Source organism: Eptatretus burgeri, chromosome 17 (genome assembly GCF_056783735.1).
Source record: "Eptatretus burgeri isolate ZD-2024b chromosome 17, Ebu_testis_v1, whole genome shotgun sequence".
Classification (NCBI taxonomy): Eukaryota; Metazoa; Chordata; class Myxini; order Myxiniformes; family Myxinidae; genus Eptatretus; species Eptatretus burgeri.
Genome location: NC_140977.1, coordinates 2,981,993 through 2,992,625, shown reverse-complemented (window position 1 = coordinate 2,992,625; position 10,633 = coordinate 2,981,993). Strand labels below are relative to the sequence as shown.

The 10,633-nt window shown below is 40.1% G+C and overlaps 1 long non-coding RNA gene across 1 annotated transcript; it reads left to right on the top strand.

Moving 5' to 3' along the window:
- Positions 1-287: 287 nt before the first annotated feature.
- LOC147009116 (uncharacterized) lies at positions 288-10,170 on the top strand. Its single transcript, XR_015052985.1, has 3 exons — positions 288-385; positions 2,166-2,250; positions 9,369-10,170. It is a non-coding gene; the product is annotated as an uncharacterized LOC147009116 (long non-coding RNA).
- Positions 10,171-10,633: the final 463 nt, after the last annotated feature.

Below are 10,633 nucleotides of genomic sequence, written 5' to 3'. Positions count from 1 at the left end.
GTGCTAACGAGATAAAGGTGTGTACATGGAGACAATTTTTATTATTATTTATTTCTTGAAGAAAAATTGTTCCGAAAATAATTTATCAAAAAAAGTGCACAACTTTGTTTTTTGTTTCCAATTGTCAAAACGGTGTGGCCTTTGGAAGTGCTAAGGAATTTAGCTCCACTCAACATGCTTGCCAACGAAATACATCTCCATTTGGTGGTATGCTTTGCAAATTATTATTTTTTTAACTATTTTCAAACTAAAACAATTTGAACATGGAATACATAATGACACTGTACTTTCAGGTCTCCTACAAATCATACCCTGTCACCTCACCATGGCATAGGAGTGGCAATGGTCAATGGCAGCGAATGTCATGGCTAGCAAAGACAGGGAGGTAAACGTGATTTTAATTTGGATTCTAATTAACTCTGTGTGTGTAAGTATCACAGCATTTGTTACTTCAATGAAAGCGATAATTCGTGGGATGATGTGAACATTCCGTACGGGCACGCACTACTTCTGGATAGTGATGACTTTCTGTATTCTAATAATTTCTCGATTTCTTAAGCACATTTATAGATAAACACAATGCCCCAATGTAGTCGTCGTTACGAGAGCGAAGGCCTGTGTGTTTGTTTGAAAGTTTTTTTTTTTTTTTTTTGCACGTACGGCCATGCACGGACCGGCACGCGAGAGCGAAGGAACGGCCTGTGTGGTTGTTGTTTCTGGCACGCTGTTTGAAAGTTTTTTTTTGTATGTACGGTCACGCACGTACGGTCACGTACGTACGGTCACGTACGTACGGCCATGCACGTACGGGCACGCGAGAGTGAAGGAACGGCCTGTGTAGTTGTTTCTGGCAAGCGGTTTTAAAGTATATATATTTTTTTTTTTGCACGTCCGGCCACGCACATATGGGCACATGAGAGCGAAGGAACGGCCTGTGTGGTTGTTTCTGGCACGCTGTTTGAAAGGTTTTTTTTGTTTTTTTTTGCACGTACGGCCATGCACGGACCGGCACGCGAGAGCAAAGGAACGGCCTGTGTAGTTGTTTCTGGCAAGCGGTTTTAAAGTATATATATATATATATTTTATTTTTTTTTGCACGTCCGGCCACGCACGTACGGGCACGCACGTATGGGCACATGAGAGCGAAGGAACGGCCTGTGTGGTTGTTGTTTTTGGAACGCGGTTTGAAAGTTTTTTTGGGGGGGAGGGGGGGTTTGCACGTACGGCCACACACCTACGGGCACGCACCTACGGGCATGCACTACTACTGAATAATGATTAAAGATTACTTGAAAAGTCAATCTGTTTTGGACACGTTTACTAGGCAGATTGATCATCTTCCAATACAGAAAAGAGATATAAGGTCATTTAATATGCAAATATATTATTAAAATAGATATGTTGAAGCATATATAATTGTAATAATCATGTCGTATTTGAGTACATTTTTCATGAAAGGGTTACAACAATACATTTACTTTTAAAGTTTTAATTCTCAACATTTTATTATTATGTTATCACCCTCCAAACCCATTATGCTAATTTTGGAGAAATTTGCATAGACAGTGGTGATGGAATTGACTTTTCGGGATGTGGGACTAAAGGGAGTAAAGCAGGCTATCCTCCTAAATCTCAGTTACCTGTTACAATTGATCGTACATTGTTCAATAATTGTGCTGCCTGTTCAGGAATACATCTACGTGTGCTTCCGTATCTTCAAACATTCTGCCAAGCTTAGAATGACGTCCCATTGATTTGTTTTGCCTTTGGACCAGAGTTTACCCCAGCATGTTAAAATAACTGTTTTGCTTCACTGTTTCCATGCTGCCTTGACTGTGGGTTTGCTTGCCTTCCTGAGTAAATATCTCACACATTTCTTTCTGGATCCTATTTAAAGTGCTCGTGAGCAAAATATTACACAAAAGAACCAACCAGTAGTTCTTTTTTTACATTGAACTGAAATGAGCTTAATTTAAATGTTTACTTGTCAGCCTTTCTAATTCTGTCTGCACAAAACACAGTATGTATTACTGTTATTTTATGGCAGTGCAGCAAATCTACTGCCTTGTGTATGTGTGTGTGTCTCTCTTTCTCCCCAAAACTCTCTGCACGGCACTCTGCCGTAATACTTCCTTGTAACCCACGCTTCCATTCCTGGTGATCAGTCGACAGACACTCTAACCATTTGTCGTGACTTCAAGTCTGGGCACTGTGCTCGCCCAAACTGTCGCTTTCTGCACCTTCTCGAAGGTATGCCTTTATGCACCCATCCACTCCATCGCAAATGTCTTTCGACTCCTCTCGTCTTGCTTTGCTTCAGTTATACAACGCACTTGCAATCGCATCCTCTTGCATTCGCTGCTATGCCATGCTTGACATAGGTTAATGTTTACAGTTGAATGACAACTTTCATGAAAGTTACAAAAATGCATTGGAACTGTTTTTTGAGGATTGAATGTTAGCTTAGGTTTGGTTAGTAGTTAGGGGCTATTTGCTTGTGAGGGAAAGTTGCGGTGAGAGTGTGTTGAGGTAAGTAAATGAAAATGGAGAAAAGGAAGGGTATTTTGATAAGAGGAATAAAAATAATGTATGGGGCAAACAGTAGAGGTTACAAATGCTGCCGGTTTGTGCATTTTATGTACAATGGGGTCTTGTATTAATAATCTATCAAGTTGGCTTATCTGATTTTGATTCAATTGCTGAATGATGTCTACAGATCAAAATCTGACAACTTGTGAGTAAACCAAAGTAATAACTCGCAACAAACAAAAAGGCATGGATGTCAAGGTTCATGAAGGTAACGCTGTCTGTTTGATCTATAACCGGATCTGGTAAATGTCTGGCATACCTACGTCTACCTTGGAAAGGCAAAGTGTCTCAACGGTTTGAAAACTAGATCAAGCAGTGTCCCATTCTTACTATGCTGTTCAACCATGAGTGATTTTCACCACCCGCTGGTTGCTTCTGTCAATCCAAGAAGATGTTCTGCCCACCTCGCATACAAGTAAGAATATTTACACATTTCATTGCCAGTGTGACACACTTCTTCGAGATCGAAAGATCACAACGAACAACACATCCCTTTGGTGATCAGACGGGGTCAGTCAACCAAATTGAATAATCCACAGTGTGCAGAGCAATATCGTATTGGCTGGTTTAAAATCCTGAGTGGAGGACGCAGTTTAGCTCAGCTTCGTGCAATGGAGGCCACATGCATCAGGTCAACCAATCCCATTCTTTGTGGACAATGAATTTGTCCGTACTTTATATCTATCTTGACTATGATGGCTTGACTGTGTGACAACTCTACCACAGTCAACATTGACTCATCATGAAAACCACGCCACTCCCCCTCAGCTAATTAACATTACATTTTCCGCCGGTTCTTGGGGATTCATTATTCATGATGGTTCATTGCATTTCATTTCCACCAACTCATTATTCATGATGGTTCATTGCATTTCATTTCCACCAACTCATTATTCATGATGCTCTGTGGTTCCACCAATCAGGTAATCCCGTCTTTTCTTTCTCTCAACCAATCAACGTTTAGGACATTACATTGTAACTTTATAAATGAGAGTTTGGTGCTTCTTCATCTGCTTGTGGTTTTATCCTGAAGAGTGCAAGCCGAAAAGCTTTAATGTCCATTTTATGGAAATGCATATTTAAAAATGAAATAATTCTCATATCCAGATCCGGATTCAGATCTTCACCAAAATCAAACCGATTTTTCATGGTCATGCACCGAACCTGTCCACCAAGTTTCATCCGAATCCGTGCACAACTTTTTCAGATATTGTGCTACATATCGTTTTTGGCCCTATCTCTCAATGGTGAAGAATCACTTTATAAATTATATCAGACCCGGATCTGGATTCGGATCTTCACCAAAATTGAACAAGTTCTTCCTTGTTACACACTGAACGTGTCAACCAAGTTTCATCCCAATCCATCCACAACATTTTGAGAAATCGTGCTAAATATCATTTTTGGCCCTATCTCTCAATGGTGAAAAATCATTTTAAAAATTGTAGTAGTCGGATCTGGATCTTCATCAAAATCTAATCAGTTTGTCGTCACACACTCAACCTCCCCACAAAATTTCATCCGGGTCCGTCCACAATTTTGAGACAGAGGGGATTTGTTAGACAGATTGTTAGACACTAACCCTAACAGACAGAGGGGTGAAAAACATAACCTCCTTCACCTTTGGTTGTGGAGGTAACAATAAAACAGCAAATTAAGAAGAAAATAAAATTTCAAACCGGCACACGAAGGATATAACACGATTACAAACAGGCAAATTCAGAACACAATGAAATTACAAACAGGCAAATTGAGAATAGGATAAAATTACAGACAAATTCAGAATGTGATAAAATTACAAACAGGCAAATTCCAAAAACAATTAAATTACAAACAGGCAAATTCAGAACACAATAAAATTACAAACAGGCAAATTCAGAATACAATAAAATTACAAACAGGCAAATTCCGAAAACAATTAAATTACAAACAGGCAAATTCAGAACACAATAAAATTACCAACAGGCAAATTCAGAATGAAATAAAATTACAAACAGGCAAATTCAGAATATCATTAAATTACAAACAGGCAAATTCAGAACACAATAAAATTACCAACAGGCAAATTCAGAATGAAATAAAATTACAAACAGGCAAATTCAGAATATCATTAAATTACAAACGGGCAAATTCAGAATACAATAAAATTACAAACAGGCAAATTCAGAATGAAATAAAATTACAAACAGGCAAATTCAGAATATCATTAAATTACAACCAGGCAAATTCAGAATACAATAAAATTACAAACAGGCAAATTCAGAATGCAATAAAATTACAAACAGGCAAATTCAGAATATCATTAAATTACAAACGGGCAAATTCAGAATATCATTAAATTACAAACAGGCAAATTCAGAATATCATAAAATTATAAACAGGCAAATTCCGAAAGCAATAAAATTACAAACAGGCAAATTCAGAACACAATAAAATTACAAACAGGCAAATTCAGAACACAAAATTACAAACAGGCAAATTGAGAATACGATAAAATTAAAAACAGGCAAATTCCGAAAACAATAAAGTTACAAACAGGGCAATTCAGAATACAATTTAATTACAAACAAGCAAATTCAGAATACAATAAAATTACAAACAGGCAAATTCAGAATACAATAAAATTACAAACAGGCAAATTCAGAATACAATAAAATTACAAACAGGCAAATTCAGCATATGATAAAATTACAAACAGGCAAATTCAGAATACAATAAAATTACAAACAGGCAAATTCAGAATGGAATAAAATTACAAACAGGCAAATTCAGAATGGAATAAAATTACAAACAGGCAAATTCAGAATATGATAAAATTACAAACAAGCAAATTCAGAACACAATAAAATTACAAACAGGCAAATTCAGAATGGAATAAAATTACAAACAGGCAAATTCAGAATATGATTAAATTACAAACAGGCAAATTCAGAATATGATAAAATTACAAACAGGCAAATTCAGAATATGATAAAATTACAAACAAGCAAATTCAGAATACAATAAAATTACAAACAGGCAAATTCAGAATACAATAAAATTACAAACAGGCAAATTCAGAATACAATAAAATTACAAACACGCAACTTCAGAATATGATAAAATTACAAACACGCAACTTCAGAATATGATAAAATTACAAACACGCAAATTCAGAATGTAATAAAATTACAAACAGGCAAATTCAGAATATGATAAAATTACAAACGGCAAATTCAGAATATGATAAAATTACAAACAGCAAATTCAGAATATGATAAAATTACAAACAGGCAAATTCAGAATATGATAAAATTACAAACAGGCAAATTCAGAATACAAATATAAGGGTATGTTCTTTTGAACATACGAGTCCCCTCGGACCATGAAGCTATCGTTATTGTTGTTAAAGGCCGTTATGGGAACACAGAAATAAGGGTATGTTTAGCAGCGTCATCATGGTTGGCGTCTCGCAATATAATATATTAGCGCGATTAAAAATACCGTTTTTTCCTCGCATCTTCATGTCTGTCAAAAAACCAGTGTCAAGGTGCACAACTACAGCTCATAACCTATCCATTGAGGTGTTTTTCGCCCCCCCCCCTGCTTTCCCGTTTTCACGCCACTGTCACACACAAAAGTCATCAATCAATTCTATACAGAGTCCGGGGGACTCAATAAAATTACAACCAGGCAAATTGAGAATACAATAAAATTATAAACAGGCAAATTCAGAATACACTAAAATTACAAACAGGCAAATTCAGAATGTAATAAAATTACAAACAGGCAAATTCAGAATATGATAAAATTACAAACAGGCAAATTCAGAATATGATAAAATTACAAACAGACAAATTCAGAATATGATAAAATTACAAACAGGCAAATTCAGAATATGATAAAATTACAAACAGGCAAATTCAGAATATTGTTGTGGTTGACCAAATTCGCAAACCACCATTCAGGTCCCTTAGGTGAGATATCTCGGTAAGTATATGTGTAGTTAGGCCCAAACCCGTTGTCTAGAGGGAATAAATGTCATTAGTCGGGCTGCGACTCTTCAGGATAGCCGTTTTTCTTTTACTATCTTTATTTTGGACCAACCGCCATTATTACCACCACCAACCACGTCTCAACAGCCATCACAACAACAACCACCAACCACAACGCCGCTTCACCACAACCGCCACGACCTTTACCGTCACAACTCGCCACCATCGCATCACCGTCATCTCGCGCCACTCGTGGGCACCGATGCTGGACTCGTGTAGAGCGCGCACCGAGCAGCGTGTTCAAAAGCATCGCGGACTTTCCGCAGAAAAACGGATCAAAAACGACTCACGCCCACTTTTGTTCCGTCCAATCGGTGAGCGAGGGGCGATTTGGCCCCGCCCCCAGGGCGTTGGAGGGCGCTCGTTATATGCAAATTCATGGATCAAAAAGCATTCACGCCCACTTTTTCTCAGGCCAATGGGGAGCGAGGTGAAAGGTCGGAGGCAGAGGGTCAAAGATGAGAGAGCGAAGCCACGGGGCTTATAAAAACGACTGCGTTCGTCAGTCGAGTCGAGTCCAGTGGAAGTTGAGAGCAGTTCAGTTCGCAGGAGAAAGAGTTCGAAGTTGGAAGCGGAGGAAGAGTTCAGTTGAGTTGGAAGCGGAGGAAGAGTTGGAAGTTGAGAAGCAGTTCGGAGTTCGCAGTTGGCAGTTCAGTTCGCAGCAGGAAGAGTGCAGTTGGGAGTTCGCGGAGTCGGAGTGAAGAGGACGGAGCTGTGGAGAGGCGGCGGCGGCGAAGGCGGTTGAGGGGGTGCTCGCGTCGGATTCGAGGAACTGCGGAGGAAAAGGCCGGCGGCGCGACCGAGGTCGTGGTGGAGACGCTCGTCGCGGGACCCGTGATTTGTGAAATCCTCCTTTCCCCGAGCATCAGCAACCCCCTCCTGTTTCCCCCCGCTCTGAGATAGTGCGACAAAAGGGGGCCCCCTTCCCACCCCCTACCAGACACTGTCCGCGAGGCCCGCGGAGTTGAGGCACCACCGCCGCTTCACGTCTCATCATCAGACGGGTAGGCCCGACACGGTCTCAGCCCCAGGCCCGCCTACCCCCTCATCCTGGAGGGTGGTTCTCTTTTCTTTTGCTTTGGGAATATGTGTTGTCGGCGCCGTCTGTGAAGTAAAATTGTATAAGTGTTGCCGTGTGCTCGCGTAGTCGGTATTATATCTGCATTGTCGCATTTGCTTTTTGTCTTCTTCTTTTCCATGTGCTTTTGGTGGAATTGTATATGTGTGCTTTCCGTTCATCGCGAAATAAATGTGCTTATTATTGAACTGTTTTCCCGCTTCGCTTCGTCATTTCTTTCATTGAATCCTCATCTTGCTTCACGTAAAGGGTTGGTCGTGGGTTAAGACGCCCGATAATTAATCGAACCGTCGAGGTCGACGAATAACACCGCTCGGTTATCCCGATAGTACGGAACGGGTCGCTTAAGTGGCCCGTGTCCGAAGTCGACCTGCGGCGAGGTGCGATCGCCCGGTCTACCCTCCGTGTGGGTACTTAGGTAGGTCGAATTTGGCGAGCAACCCTATCCCACGCGGGGGCCGATTGGCTCGATCGCGCTGAGACCCAAAGGTCCACCCGTGACTGGTTCCCGGCGTTAGTCCGAGAGGGTCACGACTGGATTGTCCGTCCGGTGGGCAACGTGCCGCGATTCGAGTTACGTGGCCGTTCGCTCGCCGGCGGGCGCGAATCCGCGACAATATGATAAAATTACAAACAGGCAAATTCAGAATATGATAAAATTACAAACAGGCAAATTCAGAATATGATAAAATTACAAACAGGCAAATTCAGAATATGATAAAATTACAAACAGGCAAATTCAGAATACAAATATAAGGGTATGTTCTTTTGAGCATACGAGTCCCCTACGACCATGAAGCTATCGTTCTTGTTGTTAAAGGCCGTTATGGGAACACAGAAATAAGGGAATGTTTTGCAGCGTCATCATGGTTGGCATCTCGCAATATAATATATTAGCGCGATTAAAAATACCGTTTTTTCCTCGCATCTTCATGTCTGTCAAAACCCGGTGTCAAGGTGCACAACTACAGCTCATAACCTATCCATTGAGGTGTTTTTCGCCCTCCCCCCCCCCCCCGCCCTGCTTTCCCGTTTTCACGCCACTGTCCACACAAAATTCATCAATCAATTCTATACGGAGTCCGGGGGACTCAATAAAATTACAAACAGGCAAATTCAGAATGCAATAAAATTACAAACAGGCAAATACAGAATATGATAAAATTACAAACAGGCAAATTCAAAATACAATAACAAATTTAAGGCTGAGAATATTGTTCATTATTTATTTATTTCACAGCTTTGCTAAACTTTCGTGTGGTCATTTGCTTTCTAGGCTTTGTATCAGAGGAGAACAGGATAGTCTGAAGAAGTCGCTGATTGTGTTTCACCAATACTTTGTTGGTGTCTTCAGTCGTTATCCAATATGTCTGTGGATTGTGTCTTGCCAGCACCACAACGGCCTGAAATTGGCTTAATTTCCAATCAAATTGGAGAACACTAAACCCAGAGATGTAGGTTAAACCACTCCATTTTTGGCATGTTTATTTTCCATCGTTGTGTCGCTTTTGTTTGTTTTGAAAATTCTGTCTGAAAAAAAAATGATTTCAAAATAACACGATATCCCTCCAGGAGAGTTTGCTCTTATTTACTTTGTTTACTTTTGACATGTACAGCCTTTACATGAAAGTACGAGTAGTCCATCTGTTGCATGTTGCCCTGCGCAGATCACGTAGAAGTTGTGGATGACAAAGTGACAGTGTGTCGAGATGCTGCCAAAGGAAAGTGCTCGCGTCCCCTTTGCAAATACTACCATCCACAATCGCAAGCGGCCTCCGCTTCTGCATTGCTTCAGTTTGCTTGCTGACCCTTCCCCGACACAACACCTCGGCAGATGGGGTGGTTGAACTACGATTTTTGTTTTTATTTATTGGGTACCGTTTGTAAATGATTCATTTTGGCATTTCATTTGCTTTCCCTTCTCTCTTCTTTATGTCCCATTGATACAAATGGAAGGCCTGTAATTGAATGGCAGAATGGAAATGAAAGTGGTGCGATTCCTCGAAATGTAATTTCTGGAATGGCAGCGTATTATTGGGAAAATTTTGGAATATTGTGATCCTACTGATTTTGATCATATTTGGGGTTTAAAGCCTGCACGTAAAAGGGTTATTGTTTTTGGTTGGTGGGTTTTTTTTAATTTCGGGATGGATTCCCGTTTGGGGTCATTTTTGAAATGGCCGAACCTTCGTGCTGTGCACATTTTTAGCTCGTTCCTCGGGGGCTGCTATTTTTATCTTGGCCTGTGTTGGTTTCTTCCTGTCTGATACAAAGATCTTTCAAAACCTGAAAAATTTGAGTTCTTGCGAATTAAATAATGGTTGGTACTGATGAAGTTATGTAAATAAGGGAAAAGAAAATCCTTTCCTCTAAATATGCACAATTCCTAGTGCCTATTGTGGAAACTAGCATGTTATCTACAGTGATTTTTTATCTTTTAACTTTATTTGTGTTCACTTTGGAGAGAGGGCTTTGTTGTTTCTTTTAATGTGGGTGGGGAGGTTGGGAGGGTGGGTGGGCGGTTTGAGTATCAGGAAATTGTCGAGTACGAGTGTAACTTGACTTGACATGACCTGTATTGTGCATTGGTTAAAGGGGTCAACCTGAGAATGGGGATCATACACTGAAACACTTGTGGATAATAACCAGGCTTTGTCGAACACAATCTATAATCATCTTTTCCTCCAAAGGTGTTTTGTATCACGTAGATTAAAAAGGCACCTGTGGTTGAGTTTAAGATTTTAACTTTGGCTATTTTAATGGTGCTTTGAAAAGGTTGTTTAATATATGCAGATAATGCTGAAAGAGTGACAGCCTATTGTGTACGTGTCAGTTAAATGTTTGTGACAACTTATGTTCATTGTTGTTCATTTTGTTTTGTCTGTGAGGATTGGCAGGCCAAGGCTTTGATGTTGCTTTTTTGACAGACTTT